General features: G+C 45.4%; 1 pseudogene across 1 annotated transcript; it reads right to left on the minus strand.

Annotated features, from left to right (window-relative positions):
* Window positions 1-1,326: 1,326 nt before the first annotated feature.
* LOC309519505 (transcription factor IIIB 50 kDa subunit-like) lies at window positions 1,327-14,991 on the minus strand (annotated as a pseudogene). The gene is made up of 9 exons: window positions 14,951-14,991; window positions 12,917-13,079; window positions 12,671-12,730; window positions 11,670-11,990; window positions 10,165-10,952; window positions 5,764-5,852; window positions 4,635-5,080; window positions 4,128-4,305; window positions 1,327-1,532 (listed from the first exon to the last, which is right to left on the minus strand). The product of its transcript is annotated as a transcription factor IIIB 50 kDa subunit-like (transcript).
* Between the last annotated feature and the right edge of the window lie 3,579 nt (window positions 14,992-18,570).

Here is an 18,570-nt window from a genome sequence, read left to right on the forward strand (position 1 = left end):
CCCAAGATCTTTGATGTTATGCTCTGGTTTTTTGCAGATGATTCGCTTGTTGTAGTATGCGTTGGTTTCATAGGATGAAGTCTGAAAGAAGCACACACAATTAGTTCAGGCAATCCTATAGTACTTTGTACCTGAACAATTTTGTGCAGTTCTCCTTTTGGTCTGAAGGGTTAAACCACAGAGCCTAGGACTTGCCAATCAGGTCAGTGGTTCGAATCCCCGCGACAGGGTGAGCTCCCGGGGCTCACTCCCTGCTCCTGCCAACCTAGCAGTTCGAAAACACACAGTGTAAGTAGATAAATAGGTACCCTTCCGGCGGGAAGGTAAATGGCATTTCCGTGCGCTGCTCTGGTTTCGCCAGAAGCGGCTTAGTCATGCTGGCCACATGACCTGGAAGCTGTACGCCGGCTCCCTTGGCCAAAAAAGTGAGATGAGCACCGCAACCCCAGAGTCGGCCACAACTGGACCTAATGGTCAGGGGTCCCTTTACCTTTACTTTTAGTCTTGCATGAAGCACTGCATGCACGCATGTTCCTGCTTTGGCTTCTAAAAAGAATAAAGTACATTTTCCTCTTCTACATACCTCTATTAGTGCAAGTTTAGATTTTATATTTACTGTTAAAACAGAAGATTTATTCTGCCCTCCTCTCTACACTTCAAGACTGATTAAGAAGCTCTCAAATGAAAAGTTTTACTTACCTATTTATTTATTTATATCCCTTCAAGGACCAGATGTTTAGCAAGTGTGAAAAATAGAGTTTTCAACAAAGTTTATTGCAAAAGTTTGCCTTGATTTCTTTTTTAGTTAAATTACACCCGTGGAACACTTCAGAAATCTAGGTAACACAAAACCTGTGCCGCAGTAAATTGCACTGCACTTATGATCACAACTAACACCGCTTTTAAAAAAAGTTAAGCATTTATCCAACTGCTGCTTTCACTTATTTTGGCAGAACATGAAAACTATATTTAGTATTTTAACAGGACAGTGGGTTTAAAAAATAAAGTAAAATTAAAGGTATAATATGAAGTGCTGATTCCTGTTTATGATACCTTTATTGTCATGTTACAATAGAGTCTGATTACTGCCTAAGCAAAACAAACCTTTGCTCAGTTTTATTCCTTCATTGACACTGCTACAAGAAATAGATACAGATCAACAGGGAAAGATTTTCACCTGTCCATAGGACACAAAATCCCTTACTGCGTTAAAAAGGGGAGGGAAGAATCAAAGCCATGCACAGTATAGCACTTGAGCCTTTATCTTTGCTCCCCCCCCCCCCAATTCCTCTCACCTGAGCTTAGCAGGATGTGTTTCAGTCTGCCTTTCACCAGTCGCCTTTTTATTTGCTGTCAGCTCTCCCCCCTCAATGGAGGACCGTAACTCTGTGGAACCATCTCCACTCCTGGACAAATCTCCAGAAACTGCATTCTTTTCAGTACCCTGGGAATAATCACCTAGCTGCTCATCATCTGAACCCACTTCTGGAATAACAGAAAGGGTGGTGGGTTTGAAGTGAAGCTTGTACCGTCTGTATAAATAAAGAACAGCAAAGGTTCAGCATCAGGGGCTTAAATATTTCCTACCCACCCTTTTCCCACAAGGCCTCAGGGTGTGTTACGTATAAAATAGTTAATTTTCAGTTCAAGCTAAACAGAGTCAGGTTCTCCATGTAAGCAAAATGCCAGATAGGTCTGTAGACTGATATTAGTGGCATTTAGCCAGCAAAGTCCATTTTCGAAAAAGAAAAGAAAAAGTAAAGGGGAAGAGGAAGAGAAGAGAAGAAATAGCCTATTTTAAAAGGAGAACATGCTGTTATGAAATAATTTATCCATATTACCACATGAGTCTCAGAAATAGTTACTTTGGAAGCATCATGCAAAGATTTCTAAAATGCTAAGGACGTCACTCCTGGAACAGGGGGCCTTTACAGATCTGTGATAAGAAACTGGTAGCCGGCATGCTACCAGTATGTTGGGCATGTTCCCAAGATGTCTAGAAAAAGTTTGTTTTCTCATCCAAGTGAATATTCACAGACATACTAACACAGGCATAGGCAAACAGCCCTCCAGATGTTTTGGGAATACAACTCCCATCATCCCTCACCACTGGTCCTGTTAGCTAGGAATGATGGGAGCTGTCAGCCGAAAACATCTAGAGAGCCGTTTGCCTATGCCTGCACTAACAGAAGATATAATTACAGCTACCTCGCATCTTATGCAGTGGTTACATTCCTGGCCATTGCACATAAAAGCAAAATCGCGTAGAGCCAGGAACCCTCAGAACCAGGTGTCTCGCTTACCTGGTTCTCAGCAGGCAGCACGAGGGCTCTAGCATGCTGCTCTGTAATGTTTCCTCCACTCTCCATTTGTTTGTTTGTTCTGCTCCACCCCACCCCCCGGCCCAAATCAGCAATCACGTAGGTAAAATAAGCATTGCGAGTTACCTATATTTCTATTTCACCTTTTCTGTCACAGGACCTCAAAGCTAGATTAAGTGTGTCATGTGTCACATATTTACAGACTTTTGTCTAGAGCTTCATGGTTCTCAGTTAAGTCCTTGGAAGTGTGCTTCAATAAAGGGGATTACATTCTCTGCTAGACATCATTCCATCCTGGAGGCAGAAGAGGGACTGGCTCGCTCTCTTTGCCCTCCCCTCGCAAGAAAGTGGATCATCTTTGTTCTGAAGGCAGCATGCATTGTCATTTCTCTCCTTTCAAGAAGGCTAGAGACAGAAACCCTACAAATTACCGTATTTTTCGCACTATAACACGCACCAGACCATAACGCGCACATAGTTTTTAGAGGAGGAAAACAAGAAAAAAAATATTCTAAACGAAATAGTAGATATATGATTTTTGTGTGTTCATGCTGTGGCCACAGACATGTGATCTGACAGTGAGTTTGGAGTAAAGGTAAAGGTAAAGGTACCCCTGCCCGAACGGGCCAGTCTTGACAGACTCTGGGGTTTGTGCGCCCATCTCACTCAAGAGGCCGGGGGCCAGCGCTGTCCGCAGACACTTCCGGGTCACGTGGCCAGCGTGACAACGCTGCTCTGGCGAGCCAGAGCCGCACACGGAACGCCGTTTACCTTCCCGCTGGTAAGCGGTACCTATTTATCTACTTGCCCCCGGGGGTGCTTTCGAACTGCTAGGTGGGCAGGCGCTGGGACCGAGCAGCGGGAGCGCACCCCGCCGCGGGGATTCGAACCGCCGACCTTTCGATCGGCAAGCCCTAGGCGCTGAGGCTTTAGCCCACAGCGCCACCCTTGAGTTTGGAGTAGCCCAATGCAAAAATCCTGAGGATCCATGTGGATCCATGCTTTGTAACCACGGAGAAGGGAAGGAAGGGGAACTATGGATCCTCTGCTCACGACTGCAGCAGATCCCCCCCCCGCCCACCGCCGTCACCCGCAGGCATTCGCTCCATAACACGCACAGACATTTCCCCTTACTTTCTAGGAGGAAAAAAGTGAGTGTTTTGGTGCAAAAAATACGGTACCTGCAGAGTTACTAATCAACTGAAACCTACACAGGGCATGCCTGCCCTATCAGGAGGAAAGTTCTTACTCAGCCTGTAAATATTTTCTATGATGTGATGGGATGATTAGCTGCTTGTGCGTAAAATCGTGCTCCCTCAGAGTTTGTGCCACTCCACAAACCTCTGTGTGTGACAGAGCTCCTCAAACATGTCTGCCCTAGTCACTCGTAGATTCCGACAGTGGTTGTTTGCGGAAGCGCTTCCAGCAAAGAAGCTCCTTAACGGAAACGCGTCTTCTGGACTCACGACGTGGCAGCTTCCGGCGAAGAATGGGTCTCCCTATGGGAGCTTCTGACACCTCCCCGCTGTTCTCGCTGGACGTGTCCCTGATCCCTCCCTCTTCCCTGCTAGTTCCTGCTTTAGCTGCTGCGTCTCTCTCCGCATTCATGAGACCTTCCTCCAGAGACCCATCTCTCCCCCTGCTGGTCCCTGCTTTCGCTGCTGACTCCCTCCCAACCTCTGTGAGCCCTTCCACCACCTGTCCCTCCGATGGCAGTTCCCTGACATATGACATACAATGAAAACCACTGGGTAGCAATAGCCTTAAAGCATGTCAAGATCTCAAAATTCATTTCTCAAGACTAACCTTGGCCTGACGCGTTTGGTCTGAGATGGTTTCACAGAAGCTGAGTTTTTTTCTGGCTTCTCTTCTGCTGAGATGTTTTCATTAAAAGGGTTCAAGGATGCCTTTGTGATTCGGAGGTCCGCAGTGCTGCTCTTATCTGAGCTATGACCTCTTCTGTGACCCTCATTTGTGGAGGGTTCTGAAAAGAAAGAAATCAGCATCAGAATAGTGAAAACACAAGTCCCAATACTACTGAAAATACTAATACCTAATCCAGCCCTAGATCAACTGATGGCTCTTAACAACAGCAGTACACTGAGACCCACCTGCATCCCACTCATTTACAACTATTAGGCACAATCATGAAGACACTTCACAGCTTCCAAGCACTGTCTTTAAATAATACAAGAAGTCCAGCTTTAACTATTATGAAGAAATGGCACATTTTACTACTTAGCACACTTTGTAAACTACACAACTGTTAAAACATATGAGAAATATATTCTCTTTTCAATAGACAATACTTACTCTCTGAAACAGGAGTTAAAGTGTCATCATCACTATCACTCCATCGCGATGAAAAGTCACTGGGATTAAGTCGAACTCTCTCTGTAACCGGTTGGAGAGAAGGTAACACAGACATGGACTGAGAGAGGTTGCTTTTCTGTAAACCACGTTTGGAGAATAAGGTCTTGAACTTTGATTTTTTCTTTTCTTTCTCATTTGACTCTTCCTCACTGTCAGCCGGGGAGTGACTAATGCTAGGAACCATAGCTGAAGCTGTGTCTGGCAATCCATTGCCTCGTTTCCCCTTTAGCTTGTCTTTCAGCTTGCCAAATGGTCTCCGTGACTTATCTTTCATGGGCAGATCAAACATGCTGGCTGTCATGTTGCTCCTCATGAATTGGATATCCACCTCAATCTCACCTCTCTCTTTTTCCTTCTTTCCTGGTTTGGAGTGATGCCTGTACCATCTGTACAAATAAAGAACAGCAAAGGTTCAGCATCAGGGGCTTAAATATTTCCTACCCACCCTTTTCCCACAAGGTCTCAGATTCTGTTACGTATAAAATAGTTAATTTTCAGTTCAAGCTAAACAGAGTCAGGTTCTCCATGTAAGCAAAATGCCAGATAGGTCTGTAGACTGATATTAGTGGCATTTAGCCAGCAATTTCAATAAAGGGGATTATAATCATGTAATAATTATAAGCAAACAAAACAAGTGTTTCTCCAGAATTGCTTTCTGGGGCCTCCCCCCAGAGGATCAATGAGAACCATGCCAGGAAAGGGTTAATTTTGTACTGTAAATTTATCCATTGTCCAGGGCAATGGGTTCCCCCAAATATTCATATAATTTTGCAGGAAGACACAGGAAAGGCTCTGCTACTAAGCCGAGTCCCATGATCGCTTAACAGCTCCACCTGACCTGTGCTGTTACGCTCTGGTATCATGCAATATCAGCAGGCCTTACTAGTTCATGAGTTATGGTAGAACAGCTCCACAGCATGACCTTGTCCATTGCCAAACAGCTACCTCTCCATTTAAGGTTATGCCATGAAGACATCTGCATAAAAGGTATCAACAGTCAGAGGAACTCTGTAGAATAGACTGTTTCTGCACTAAAACCCAAGATGCAAGCCATCTTAGTGTGTCTAACCTTCTTACTCCCTGAAAGGCACCACATGAACCAAGACAAATTCTGCCGAACAGTCTTGAACGGAGCGGGATACAGCAGAGGATACAGAGCTAGAAAGAGAGAAAATGAGAAAGTCATTACCAGGAAAGTTTTAGAACAGAAACAGCAGCTTATGTACAAAAGCATGTAATTTCTCCCAAAATATTGAATTTTCCGACAATATTTTCAGAAAATTGCATGCCTTAAAAGCATACATATCAAAACAGAAAAGGAAACAAAAGAGAAGAACTAGAGGAGGGGAAAGCACTAGAACACAAGTGAGCGATTTTCTATATTCACATTTTGAAAGCTCATCATTTGGCCCAATTTCCTAAAACAGCGGATAGCACGGTGAAACTATTTCTAGACAAACTACAGGAAGTTATTGCATGGCTAAAAGATTACCCTTAAAAAACAAAAACAAAAAGCACACACAGTACTACCACATCAGGGAAAAGGCCTGACAGAAATAATCTCATTGACATCTAATTCTTTCAGTACAGGGAAGTGTTTCTGTTTTACAAATAAGCATCCAGTCTTGAGATCTGGCAACAGTTTCATCCAAATTTCAGATCTCCCTGCCTTCAGACGAAAAAATATTAACTGGTCTGAATTGCATCTTTGCATTGTCTGTCCACATGTTAAGGGTGTGGTGTTGATTAGTGAGCTACCTCTTAATTGATAGATTCCGCCATAAACCTTGAAGCCCCAATTTTCATCTGTAAAACTAATAAAGTGCTTCAACTCTGACTTGTGCTGTTTATTCTAACAATAAAGTGTTATGAACAAGACATTTGTTTCTAAAATGATTTGAATACTTATCATGGCTGCATAAAGCAGTCAAGACTGCCAAAGTAAACTTGGGAAGCCTGCTGGACTTGTTACGTTAAATATTTGAGTATGAGAGCTGCCATTATTCACAGTAAGACACTTTTAAAAGAGTTCTTTACAAACAGTGTTTTTGTAATACACTGACTTACAGTTTTAAAAACTAGGATGTTTAGCTCAGTCTAAACATATGTTTGCCAAACAGAAGGGTATTATGCATTCTTACGAAATGTTGCTTTTTGTACTCTTAACACAGATAGCCAAGAATCATGGTGCACATACACATTTTAATGGCAGGGTTTGTTCTACAATAGCTATGGAAGCAGGCATCAGTGGAAAATTACTATAGCACATTATTTATTTTATCAGTATTTATATTTGAATCTGTTGCTCTTCAGATGTGAAACTCAAATATCATTGCTGGCCAATAGAGCTATGTCCCCAACAGCTCACCTGACAGTACTAGATAAATTGCTTGAATAGCACAATGTGGCTAATTTTTTTTTTTTTTAAATTCTTACTCACTGGTTTAAACCTTATACATAAAATGGCACAATGTGAAGCATAACTGGGTAGGTGTGAAATCCCAAGAGCTATCAACCTATTGAAGAAAACTTAACTGATCATGAGTTTTAGTCAATTAACCTACTGAATAATTTGTACAAATATAAAACAAACTGTTCTGAAGCAAGCATATTTTGTTTTAAAATAATGCATGTGTTGCAGCACACATCTTAGAAAAAGAAATTCTTGCAAACCAAGATTTAAGGAGAAGACAAAGATGCCAACGTTTAGGGGATTCATGATTGGGAGATGGACCCTAGTTTAGGAGGCCCTATAAAGGAATTAACTAAATTCGTATCAGCTACTCGCCTTGACAACTTTCGCTGAAGCCTGGAGAGCGAGAGGCATCAGTGCGCACCGACCCCTCTCACTCTCCAGGCTTCAGGAAGCTATCCGCAAGCCTTGCAAGCCCGGTGGGAGTACCCGCGGGCTCACAAGGCTTGCGGGCAGCAGCCTGCAGCCCCCGTGAGTGTCCGCAAGCCTTGCGCGCCTGGCAGGAGGTCCCACCGGGTGCGCGAGGCTTGGGGCGGCAGCCCGTCGCCCGAAGCACGGGGAGCCCTTCGGAGGGCTCCCCTTGCTTTGGGCGAGTTTCTGCAAGCCTCGCGCGCCCGGCAGGAGGTCCCGCCGGGTGCGCGAGGCTTGGGGCGGCAGCCTGTCACCCCGAAGCACGGGGAGCCCTCCGGAGGGCTTCCCCTGCTTCGGGCAGGTGAGCGCAAGGCTTGGGGCGGCAGCCAGGGCTGGGGGGGGGGAATAATTTTTTTAAAATTCATTTTCCCCCCCAAAAATGAGGTGCGTCCTATGGGCCGGTGCGCCTTATAGGACAAAAAATACGGTACATCTGTCATCTGGAGTAACATAGAACAAATCTGCTCCACCTTCTGCATCACAGTCTTTCAGTTCTTTGAGAACTATTCTCCTGCCTCCTTTCCTTTCCTTTCCTTTCCTTCTCCAAGATAACCATGCCCAGCTTTTTCAACTGTTCCTCATCGGACTTGGTTTCCAGACTCCTCACCATCTTTGGAATATGCTATAGTTCAGGGGTGCACAACCTCCGGCTCACAGACCAAACGTGACCCACCAGTCCCATTTGCCCACGAGGCCAATCTGGAGAAGCCACGCTCACCTGCCCAATAAGGGATGCCATTAAAGTAGGCTCCCATTCAACCATCGCTCCTGCTGTCCAAGCTGCAGCTCATTGAAGGCTTGCAAAAGGCTTTGAAAGCAATTCCGTGAAGCTCCTTTTGATCTCTGATCTCCTTTGATCTCGGAAAGGAGGAATGCAGGGAGGCTTACAAGGCTTAACACTGCCAAAGCCTCTTGCACTCTGGAACCCCAACATGGAACCCTACACAATTTATGTTGGCAGGTAGTCAAGGCAACCCACTTGCCAACATTTTGATGTCACAATGGCAGAATGTGATTTACTTGCTAGTTGCCCCACCCACACATCAAAGTCCCCCCCCCCCCCAGCCAGAAAGATTCCTCCTCTAGTTTGTCTATCTCCTCCTTAAAATGCAGCAACTGGAACTGGACAAAGTAATGAACCTGGCTAATCCTACAATGACCACAACACTCTGGCGTATTTCCTCTCTCCCTTTGAAGTTAAAGCATGCCCTTATCCGCATTTCTTCAGAAGTCCTGCTATGACTCCCTAAATAAAGAAGGAGCAAAAATCAGATGCAACGGGTCATATTTAGGAGGCCTCTCTGGGCAGCGCCTGGCACCAGCCCCCTCCCTCCCTCCCTGCATGTGCCCCGTGCCCCAGCAGGTAGACTGCCCCTGGCAGCGGGAGCTCCACGGGAGGCCCCTCGCTCGCTCGCTCGCTCTCCCCTCACCGTGTGCATGTAGGGACAAAAATTAACTAAGCAGCTCCATTAATCAGGGCGACTGACTCACCACCTATCTAGTGACACGGGCATCATGTTCAGGAACCACCATACCATGTTCTATAAAGAGATGCTTGCAAAGCCACAACTTTTTCTTCTGGATCTAGGTTTAAAGCATGAATGTCTGAAACAACTTGCAATTAGATTTTTACACTTCTCTTCCACTCTCTCATGCCTAACTATGAGGACCATAAGTAGACCAGACAAACACTCATTCAAGTCAAACGCCAACTCAAAGAGGTATTTGTTGCTCAGGCTGGCTGACTGACTCCACCCAACCCTTCAAGAGTGGATACTACTTCTCACCCAGCGATACGCATGGAAGCCTGCCAATCTTTACACCAAAAGTTGTCCTAAACAGCATGCAAACCACTGCAATGTGGCCACTTCCTATACCTCTTGTCAGAGTTGAAGGAAAATAATCAACCTCGCCAACTAGTTACTAGTGGTCCCTACCAGTAACCAAAGTTATCCAAGCCACCCAAACCTGTCTTTAATTATTACCACAGCAGGGTGGAAGGAGCCATGCCTGAAGGATGCGGGAGATTCTTAGTGGGACAGGAGAGCTGGGGGGGCAGGGGGCGGGAATCACATCTGGCAACTAATGAATCCCTTTGCTTCAGACAGTACATAGGTAGACAAGTCTAAAAAGCCCAGGACACAAATTTTCACAATCCTCTAGTGGTTATGATGGCTCATTTACCAGAAGTAATGTATTTAGCATTAACTCTGGAAGTGTATACTCTATTCCAGTGTTTTTCAACCACTGTTCCGCGGCACACTAATGTGCCGTGAGATGTTGCCTGGTGTGCCGTGGGAAAAATTGAAAAATTCGAAAGATTTTTTTAAAAAGTCAAATTTTCGCCCACTAGGCGGGCGCCGGACTGTGTCCACCCTATTTTCCATCCATCCTGGGTGGGGATCAGATCGGATGGGATCGGATGAGAGCGGACAGGCGGTCCGCTCTCATCCGATTCCCCATAGAGAGCAGCGGGGCTCTGACATCTCCCTCTCCGCACACAGTGGTGGTGTGCCTCGTGATTTTTTTCATGAAACAAGTGTGCCTTTGCCCAAAAAAGGTTGAAAAACACTGCTCTATTCTTACCAAACTAAGCCTCCTAGAGATAATATGTATCAGAAGGCTATTGCTTGCAAGCCTGTCTGAATCACTTGCAGCTTTGAGTTCACAGGCACGCTTGAGCCCTGCTAAACATCTCCTTTTCTTCTAGAGTCCGGATAGACTGCTCTATCTCACTGTCTAAAATGGGCTCATCCCCAGTGATAGCAGAATCTTCAAGGCTTAGCTGAGGAGTTCGTAGCCTCTTTGCGGGGTTCAAGACGCAGGGTGGGAGCAAAGGTTTCCGCTTGCTGAACTTCTGCTTCTCTCCTGAAAGGGAGGCCTCTTCTACTGTTGCAGCGCTCTCATCGATTAGCTGCAGCGGCGCAGCTGCTGAGTCTTCTAGGTCACGGTCTTCCGTAGTATCCACAATGCGGAAGGCAGCCTGAAGAAGCACACGGCGGTGCCGCAGAAGGTCACCGATGTACTTTGCCACACTCCGACGGTCCACTTTCAGCACTCGTAACCAGCCCAGCTGAGAAGCCATTTGCAGGAGGATGTTATGCAGCTCCCTCAGTCTCTGGTGGGCTGGCCGGGGAGCCTCCATACCAGCAAGCTTACAGAACTGAGAAAGGGTGCAAGTGAGGCGATCGACAGGCCGGAGAGACTGCCAAGCCAGGAAGGCTGCTGCTGTCACTAGGGGGGTGGGGTGCCGGCCGGTCCCCAGCCACGTGTCGCTGGCAAGTTCCACCATCTGGATAGTCCTTGCCACCAGCTGCTCCTTTTCTTCCACAAACTTAGTCGGGACGCTGGCTGAATTCTGGAAAATCTTGAAGCTCGAAAGATGAAAATCAAACAAGCCATTTAGATAGACTGCCTTGGGTTGGGAGATGTGGCAGGATGGAGAAGACAAATAGGTGAAAGAGGGACATGAGCAAAAAGAAGCATTCTGTAAAAGGGCAAAGGGCAGAAGGCCCTGCATTTTCCAAGGACACCAAAAAGGCAAGCTGAGCAGCTTGAATCAAAAAGGAAAGCATCTTCCATTAACCAGCACTATTTGGACAGGGCTGAATTTACACTCTTCCTAACTTGTGCTCAACAAAATTCTGTTTGTTGGCTTCTTGCCCTTAATAATAATAGGAAGGATTTCCAAGCAATCACGGGATTGGTAGCAGGAGCAGAATTCACAATTCTGAGAATTATTTGTTTAAAAAAGGAAGTTTGCTGCCCCTGTGGCTAAAGAGAAAAGCCTGGACCTGCCTGAAGTGCCTCAGATGAAATCTCAGAAATCAGGGAGTTGGCGTATACATGCACATATGAAAATACCCATTTCTTCCATGATGGAAGCACACAGCACACACAGGGTTCCTACATCCAAGCACTGACCACATCGATCCCTGCTGAACTTTAAGAAGCTTGCTGTTTCATCAGCCTTCCAATCAATATACCACACAGTCCGTATGATACTTGTAAATTCTGTCTCTGAAATATGGAAATTGCACACCAACTTTGAGAAGTATTGTCAAGGAAAGGGCATAAGAACTTCAACATACCCGTTTAGGTGGGTTTTCACCATATCCATCAAGCTGAGAGTAGGCACATCCAGTGCCAGTTCCTTCAGGAAGCGTAGATAGGTCTTTGCAAACAACTCCTTGTCTCCATAGAGTAGCAGGCAGACTGTGCCCATGGTCAGGGGCCAGTTGTGCTGGCGGCAGGTCAAAAGACGCAACAGCCCACAAGCATCTCCTTCTTCTCCAAGCTGACTAAACTGAAGCAGGGACGTTTGATTGCCTGCTGGTAATAGGACAAGGCTGTATCTTCAAACAGAGAAGGAAGCCGCAGAACTTTGCAGAGATCCCGAACACGTTTGACTCCTGTGGGGGAAAATACCACAGCAGTACTTAAGAAATGTTTCCACATACACATTTATCAGTGACAAATCTAACCGCAGGGTAGGTCTCTGCCTGTATGAAGCTGCCCATATACTAAGATAATCTGTGGAGGCTCTGTTTCACATGCTCCCACTTTTAGAGGATAGATGGGTGGCAATCATGGATAACATATTTTCAATTGTGGTAGTGTAACTGGAGTGTCCAAACCAAGCCTACTTTGGCTTTTTTTTTATATTATGGAGAACTTTTTCCAATGAAAGTCTTTGGGGGCTCTAATTGAGAATGGCTGTTAGTATTGCTGTTTCAACTTCATATTTGATTTTAATTTGGCTTTTAGTTATGTACTGATTTTTATTTTTTGCAGCTGTACACACAATTATAATGACCATTTAATGGTAATGGAAACAGACTGGTCCATGGTTAACCAGTCTGTCAATGATTCAGGTGGGATTTGATCAGGCAATCAAACTGAACTGTGGACTCTATGTACCTCTAAAATTCTAAAATAGGTTGTTTTGATGTTGGTCCCACAGCAAATAGGTAAGACTGTTTTAAAAATGCAAATTTCTCTTTGCTTTTAGAAAGTGAAACAATGCAGCTCTTGTGGATGACAGACACATTAATTTCCACAAAGCATCAACAGAGTAATGCAGAATACGTACCTCGCTGTACACAACGGCTCGTTTGCTCATTCTGGCCAGTACTCCATGAATATGTGACTTCTACGAGATAAAAACACAGATATCAGCCAAACTTTGGTCCAAGCTCTCAAACATGCACCCATTTTTAAACTGTTGAATGGTGTAGGGCCTGTCTATATTTGAGAACTGCTTGCAAGTCGTATCTCAAATCCTATGTCTTTGTAAGATACAAAGAGTTTTGAGCTATTTTGCTATTCTTAGCCTCACCTTGTAAATGTTCTTCATCAGCATATGTGGTTGTGAGAAGCCCTTCAGTCAGAATGAAGCCACAGTCTGCGCACACCAGCTGGTTCTGAGCATAATGAGAGTCCTCTACAATTTCCAAGGAGCCACAGTCTGGACACTTCTTTTGGCTTGACATCTTAGCAGCCTGAAAGCATAAATCAGGTCCACAGTTGGTCACTGATATTTTGGTATTATTTAATTACTTCCATGTATTACATTTACCGTATATCCCACCTGTCCTTTGAAGAGCTCAAGGTGGTATAATGGTTCTCTCGCCACCCAATTTTTATTCTCACAACAACTCTGTGAAATTAGTTGGTTGTATTATTACTACAGGATGAAGTCTGAAAGAAGCACACACAATTAGTTCAGGCAATCCTATAGTACTTTGTACCAGAACAATTTTGTGCAGTTCTCCTTTTGGTCTGAAGGGTGGCGCTGTGGGTTAAACCACATAGCCTAGGACTTGCCGATCAGAAGGTCGCGGTTCGAATCCTCATGACGGGGTGAGCTCCCGTTGCTCGGTCCCTGCTCCTGCCCACCTAGCAGTTCGAAAGGACGTCAAAGTGAAAGTAGATAAATAGGTACCGCTCCGGCGGGAAGGTAAACGGTGTTTTTGTGCCCTGCTCTGGTTCGTCAGAGGCAACTTTGTCATGCTGGCCACATGACATGGAAGCTGTATGCTGGCTCCCTCGGCCAATAAAGCGAGATGAGCACCGCATCGGTCACGACTGGACCTAATGGTCAGGAGTCCCTTTACCTTTATTACTACTACTACTACTACTACTACTACTACTATTAATTGAGTTTATATACCATCCTATAGCCAGGGCTTTCAGGGCGGTTTAAAGAACAGTATCAACCTAACCAGTTGGAATTGCCCACAGAATTGTTGATTTTTTTTATCATTTACTAAGTATTAAAGTATATCAAATTCTATTCAAAAACCACACTCACTGCCGGGATGTTAGAAGACATAATAAGAGAAAAAGTATGGAGAAGATAGAAAAACAAAGTCTTTTTATTTCCCTCAAAATCAAGGTGTCTCCTAGCTTGAAGGCCTACCATACTCTCACATTTGAAAAGTATCATCATAAAATCAGTCTGAGAATTCTACAGTACAGCGTTACATTTCTGAAAAGAGCTACAAAGACTACCAGAGATTTGTGGGGGCTCTGTCTTCAGTTCTGATATGCAGAATGCAGCTTTGATTAGGAGGGGAAGGAAACGCTCTCAAAGTACTCAGCTCAAATTACATAGGGCCTGATCCTGTCTTGTCATTGGAAACTACTGTATTCAAAGACTGTTGATGGGGGTGGGGTGTCACAGTTTGTCCAAAACCGGAGGGAGGGATCCAGGATGTGGGGCTTGCGGTTTTTCCTCTCGCATTTGAAGCATCACCAGCATTTCCATTAGAGCTTGGTGCTAAGAAAACACCTAGCACCACGAACACTTTTCTGGTGGCCTGGCAAGACTTGCCCCACAGCCATTCGCTAAACAAGTGCTTCATAATTTTAAAAAAGGGCACGGAGACAAAGTTGTTGTGGAAAGCTCCTCCTTTGTTTTTCCAGAGGCTCCTAAAGGCAAGTGAATAATGCCAGGGCAAGCTGGAGTGCGGGAAAGGGGAAGAGATGTGAACTGCTGGCTGGTTAGGGGACACAGAAAAAAGAGGGGGAAACTGACTTGTGTGATTTCGGTAATGGTGATGTAAAAATTGGGGTTTGGCTTTTGCTTCCCAACTCCCCATGGGAATCTGAGTCCCCTAAGTCCATGATGGGCCAGAGAAGAATGGATGGAGGCAGAATCCAGTGGAAAACAAGGCAGATGTTTATTTTTCTGTTGCAACAGAGTCCCCTCCCCTGCTTCCAAGGAGGGGAGAGACCCTCAACAAAAGTGTGCAGGAACCTTTAAAGACTTTTGACATTGCCCAACCCCCTAAGCCAAAGACCACCCCAAAATCATCATCCATATATCATTGGAGGCGGTCTACAGCAGAAACCCTGCCTAGCAGGATACCTGATAATGGTCGCCGATTGCATTAGCTGGGCAGCCTGGCCATTCTTTCGTGATTATTAAAATTACTTTAGTTCCTGAATCCAGGTCACAGGCTCACCCTATTCATACACAAATACACCCTTAAGACAGGATTTGCAAGCGCAAAGGCAATGGAGAGGCTTTCCCAATTTGCCTCCCTCACTGCAGCTGAGTATTTGAGGTCACTGAGAGTCAAAATGGCCTCAGGATTGCTCTCCCGTACTATTTCAGACACATGGTTTATATATATAGATATGTGTGCATTGATGAATATTTAGTCTACATTTGAGGCCTTAGAATTCTTATAACAAGGGAGAGGAGGAGGAGGATTGCTGGCGGTGCTCGCAGAATCAGCGGCAGGTGAAGGGGGTTTCTGCCCACGCCACTCGCGGCTTGCATGCCCTCCAAAAAAATCCCACATCCCCCCCCCAAAAAAAACCCCGGCCTGGCTCCTAGACAGCCACCCAGGAGCCTCTTTCCCCCTTTACTGACTTATCCTCTCGCCGCCGCTTTCGCAACACCGGAAGAAGCCAGGGGAGCTTTTTCAAGAGGGCACACGCTCCTTCCGGGCAATCCCCATGGCAACGGGGCAATCGGGCCCAGACGCGCTCCAACGCTAAGCGGCCTCCGGAAAGAAACAAGGGAGCGCAGGACAAAGGTTCCGCCAGAGCCGCTCAGCTCGAGGGCGTTAGAGATGCGGCGAGGCGGAGCATTTGTGTCTGGACTGAGGGGTTGTCAGATCTCCGGGAATGAGCTGAAGTTCCAGCCTTTTAAGCTCCTTTTCTCGGAGTTTATTCTTGGAATTTAATAAAAAAGTTTAAAAAACCAACAACACCAGGAAAGCTGAAGACTTCCTTTTCCATCTTTGTAGTAAACCGTCTATTAGCAGCCTACCTTTGTCTCATTTTCACCCTATCTTTCCTGATCTTTCGTTTAAAATAAGTTCCCCTTGGAATACTTGTAGATTTTTGAGTGGGGGAGACACCAGCTCCTTCTGTAACAGGGGGAAATATTAATATCAACACTTAGGACTGGAGACATACTCTTCAGTTCTAGCCATGTTGACTCAGGTTGTAGCCTTAATCTGGATTCAACCAAAATCTACCTTTCTGTGACTTAAATCTAGTCTTGCCCTCTAGGGAAGCAGAGAGCAAGTTCCTGCCCTATTCTTTTAGGGTATTTCAAGAGTGCTATGTCAAAGTAATGTCATATTCTGGATAGAACAATCAGACCGATCATTTAGCACTTTGATAATAGCTTCAGTGCTGTGCAGTTGCGCATGCTGTGGTTGTGAAACTGGCACCACATTTCCCAGACCTGATAAAAATAATCCTAGCAGCATAATGCTTCCACTTTGGGGAGACTGATGTTTATTAACAGTCAAACAGCTAAAACCTAAACCATTTGGTAAACCTAAAGCATGGGTAAACAACAATTCTTGCAACAGCAAGCGGAACCTGAAAGTTTTACTGTGGGGATGTGATTGCACATCTGTGCTATGGGACCTGTGGCATCTCCAAGAGAAGTATTACAAGACACTCTCTTCCATTCCTAGCCTAACTTGCACAAGCCCTCAACCTTCAGCAACCCTCATAGAAAGGAATGGGGGACTATAGAAACTTACATATGCACACACCATATACAGTTATGAGCCATGCACTGCACACAAAGGAATTTAATGCTGCGTTATTATGAACAAATTATGGATGAGCAAAACTCAAACCAACAGATGGCGCCCTTACTTTACACTTGGTGCTCTCCCTAAAAGTTGCTACATCACATTTCTATACATTTGTCCATTGGAAAAAGGTGTTAACCAGCTTAAATCTGATTTTTGTTGTAGCAGGGGACCCCAAAATTCCAAAATACAGCTGAAGCTCTAAGATGCTGCTACACACAGCAACTATAAGAGTGCAGCAGTGATGGGCATTCAGAATACAACAACTTCAAAAACGTTCTCATTTAAGCAATGCTTGAAATCTTGGAGGGCAGGGGGACAAGGGACAAGATTTTTTGAGGTTATAGGTGGAGAAGCAGTTTTGCACCAGTCCTGGCCCCTTCTGATAAACAGAAGCACAATTATGCGAGCAACAACAAAAAAGCAATGTGTTGTATCCAACATTAGACCTGCTGAGAGTAGGCCCATTGAAACGAATCAATATGACATATTCCCAGCATAGCTGTCAACTTTCAGATTTGAAAATAAGGGATCAGCAGCCTCACCTGTCCCAGGCACTCCTGTCTTCCACTGCTTCCCCCAATTTGGCCAAACTCATGCTGGTAGCTTCGAGAACACTGTCCAACCATCTCATCCTCATGGTTCAATGTTACTAGTGAGCAAAGTTACCCAGTCAGGATTTGAATCTTGGTCCTAGCTTTTGGGGTTAAGTTTCTATTTAGCTGTCCATTAATACTGACAACCCGTATCTCCCATTCATCTCTCAGATCCCCTTGTAAATCTAAAGTACTGACATCCTGCGTAAAAAACTTCCCTAATTACACATTGTGTGAAGGTAAGTGTGTGAAGCTACAGCATTCCTATTATCCGCTTAAGTGACAGTCACTCTCTCTCTCACTCTCTCTCTCTCTCTCACACACACACACAAACACACACACACAGAGTAGAGCCCCTCCCAGCCAAAGGCCCAAAGGCAGAAAGCCCATCCAGCAGTCAAACGAAGCCTCAAGCGGTGGTTCGCACAGCGCAGCAACCCGGCAAAGGGGATGAAGCAAGGAAAACCACCATCACCTCTCCGCTGGGAAGCGCTGAGCAAAGTCGAGTCCCCAGGCAACGCGGCCGGGCACAAGGCATGCAAGCTCCACCCGCCAGTCATTCTCAGACTCCTTACTGGTGAGCAACACAGCCGAGCAAAGCAGTTGAGGAGCCTCCCTGGTCAGCAGGGAGGGAGAGGAGCTGCTTCCTTTGAAATCTGGGAAATTTACAGGATATCAACAGTGGGAAACGGCGCTGGAATAAGGGAGTTTCCCGCCAAATAAGGGAAGGTTGACAGCTATGATTCCCAGTACTGTTTTTCTAGAAAATGAGGTGCTGGAACTCACCATGAACTCCTCCCTTGTTCTCTTATAATGCAATGGTGCTCACCTGAGAGGTGCCGGAACTGAGTTCCTGTGAGTTCCGGCTAAAAAAACTCCTCTGCATCTTCCTATAGAGAGGAGGACAGATCAGGTGAGTTGTGTAGCTGCTGTCGAAGTATTAACTGGTGCTGGCAAATTCAAGGCCTCTGCTCTCCCTTGTGGTTCATCATCTTTAATCCATGCTTAGAACGTGCAACCTTCAATTGGAGGCTTGTCCTCTCTAATGAAGCACACAGGGCTACTCTAGCCTGCTTAGTTTTGATGCCACAATTATGGAATGCCCCACAGCAGGGCAAAGGTCTCTTCAGTTCAATTCCTACTCACCTCACCAGGCAATGGAAGTATCTGCCAAGCCATTCAGGGAAAGGTAAACATTCTGCTGCTGTTAGATAGATGTTGAACATAGTGGACCATTTTTGAATCATGCTGCACCGTGAGCGCACCTAGCCCCAAGGAGGACAAGCAATTGGAAGTTTAGGTCTTTATTGGCGAAACATTCGATCACA

Source organism: Podarcis vaucheri, assembly GCF_965113315.1.
Source record: "Podarcis vaucheri genome assembly, chromosome: 15".
NCBI lineage: Eukaryota > Metazoa > Chordata > Lepidosauria > Squamata > Lacertidae > Podarcis > Podarcis vaucheri.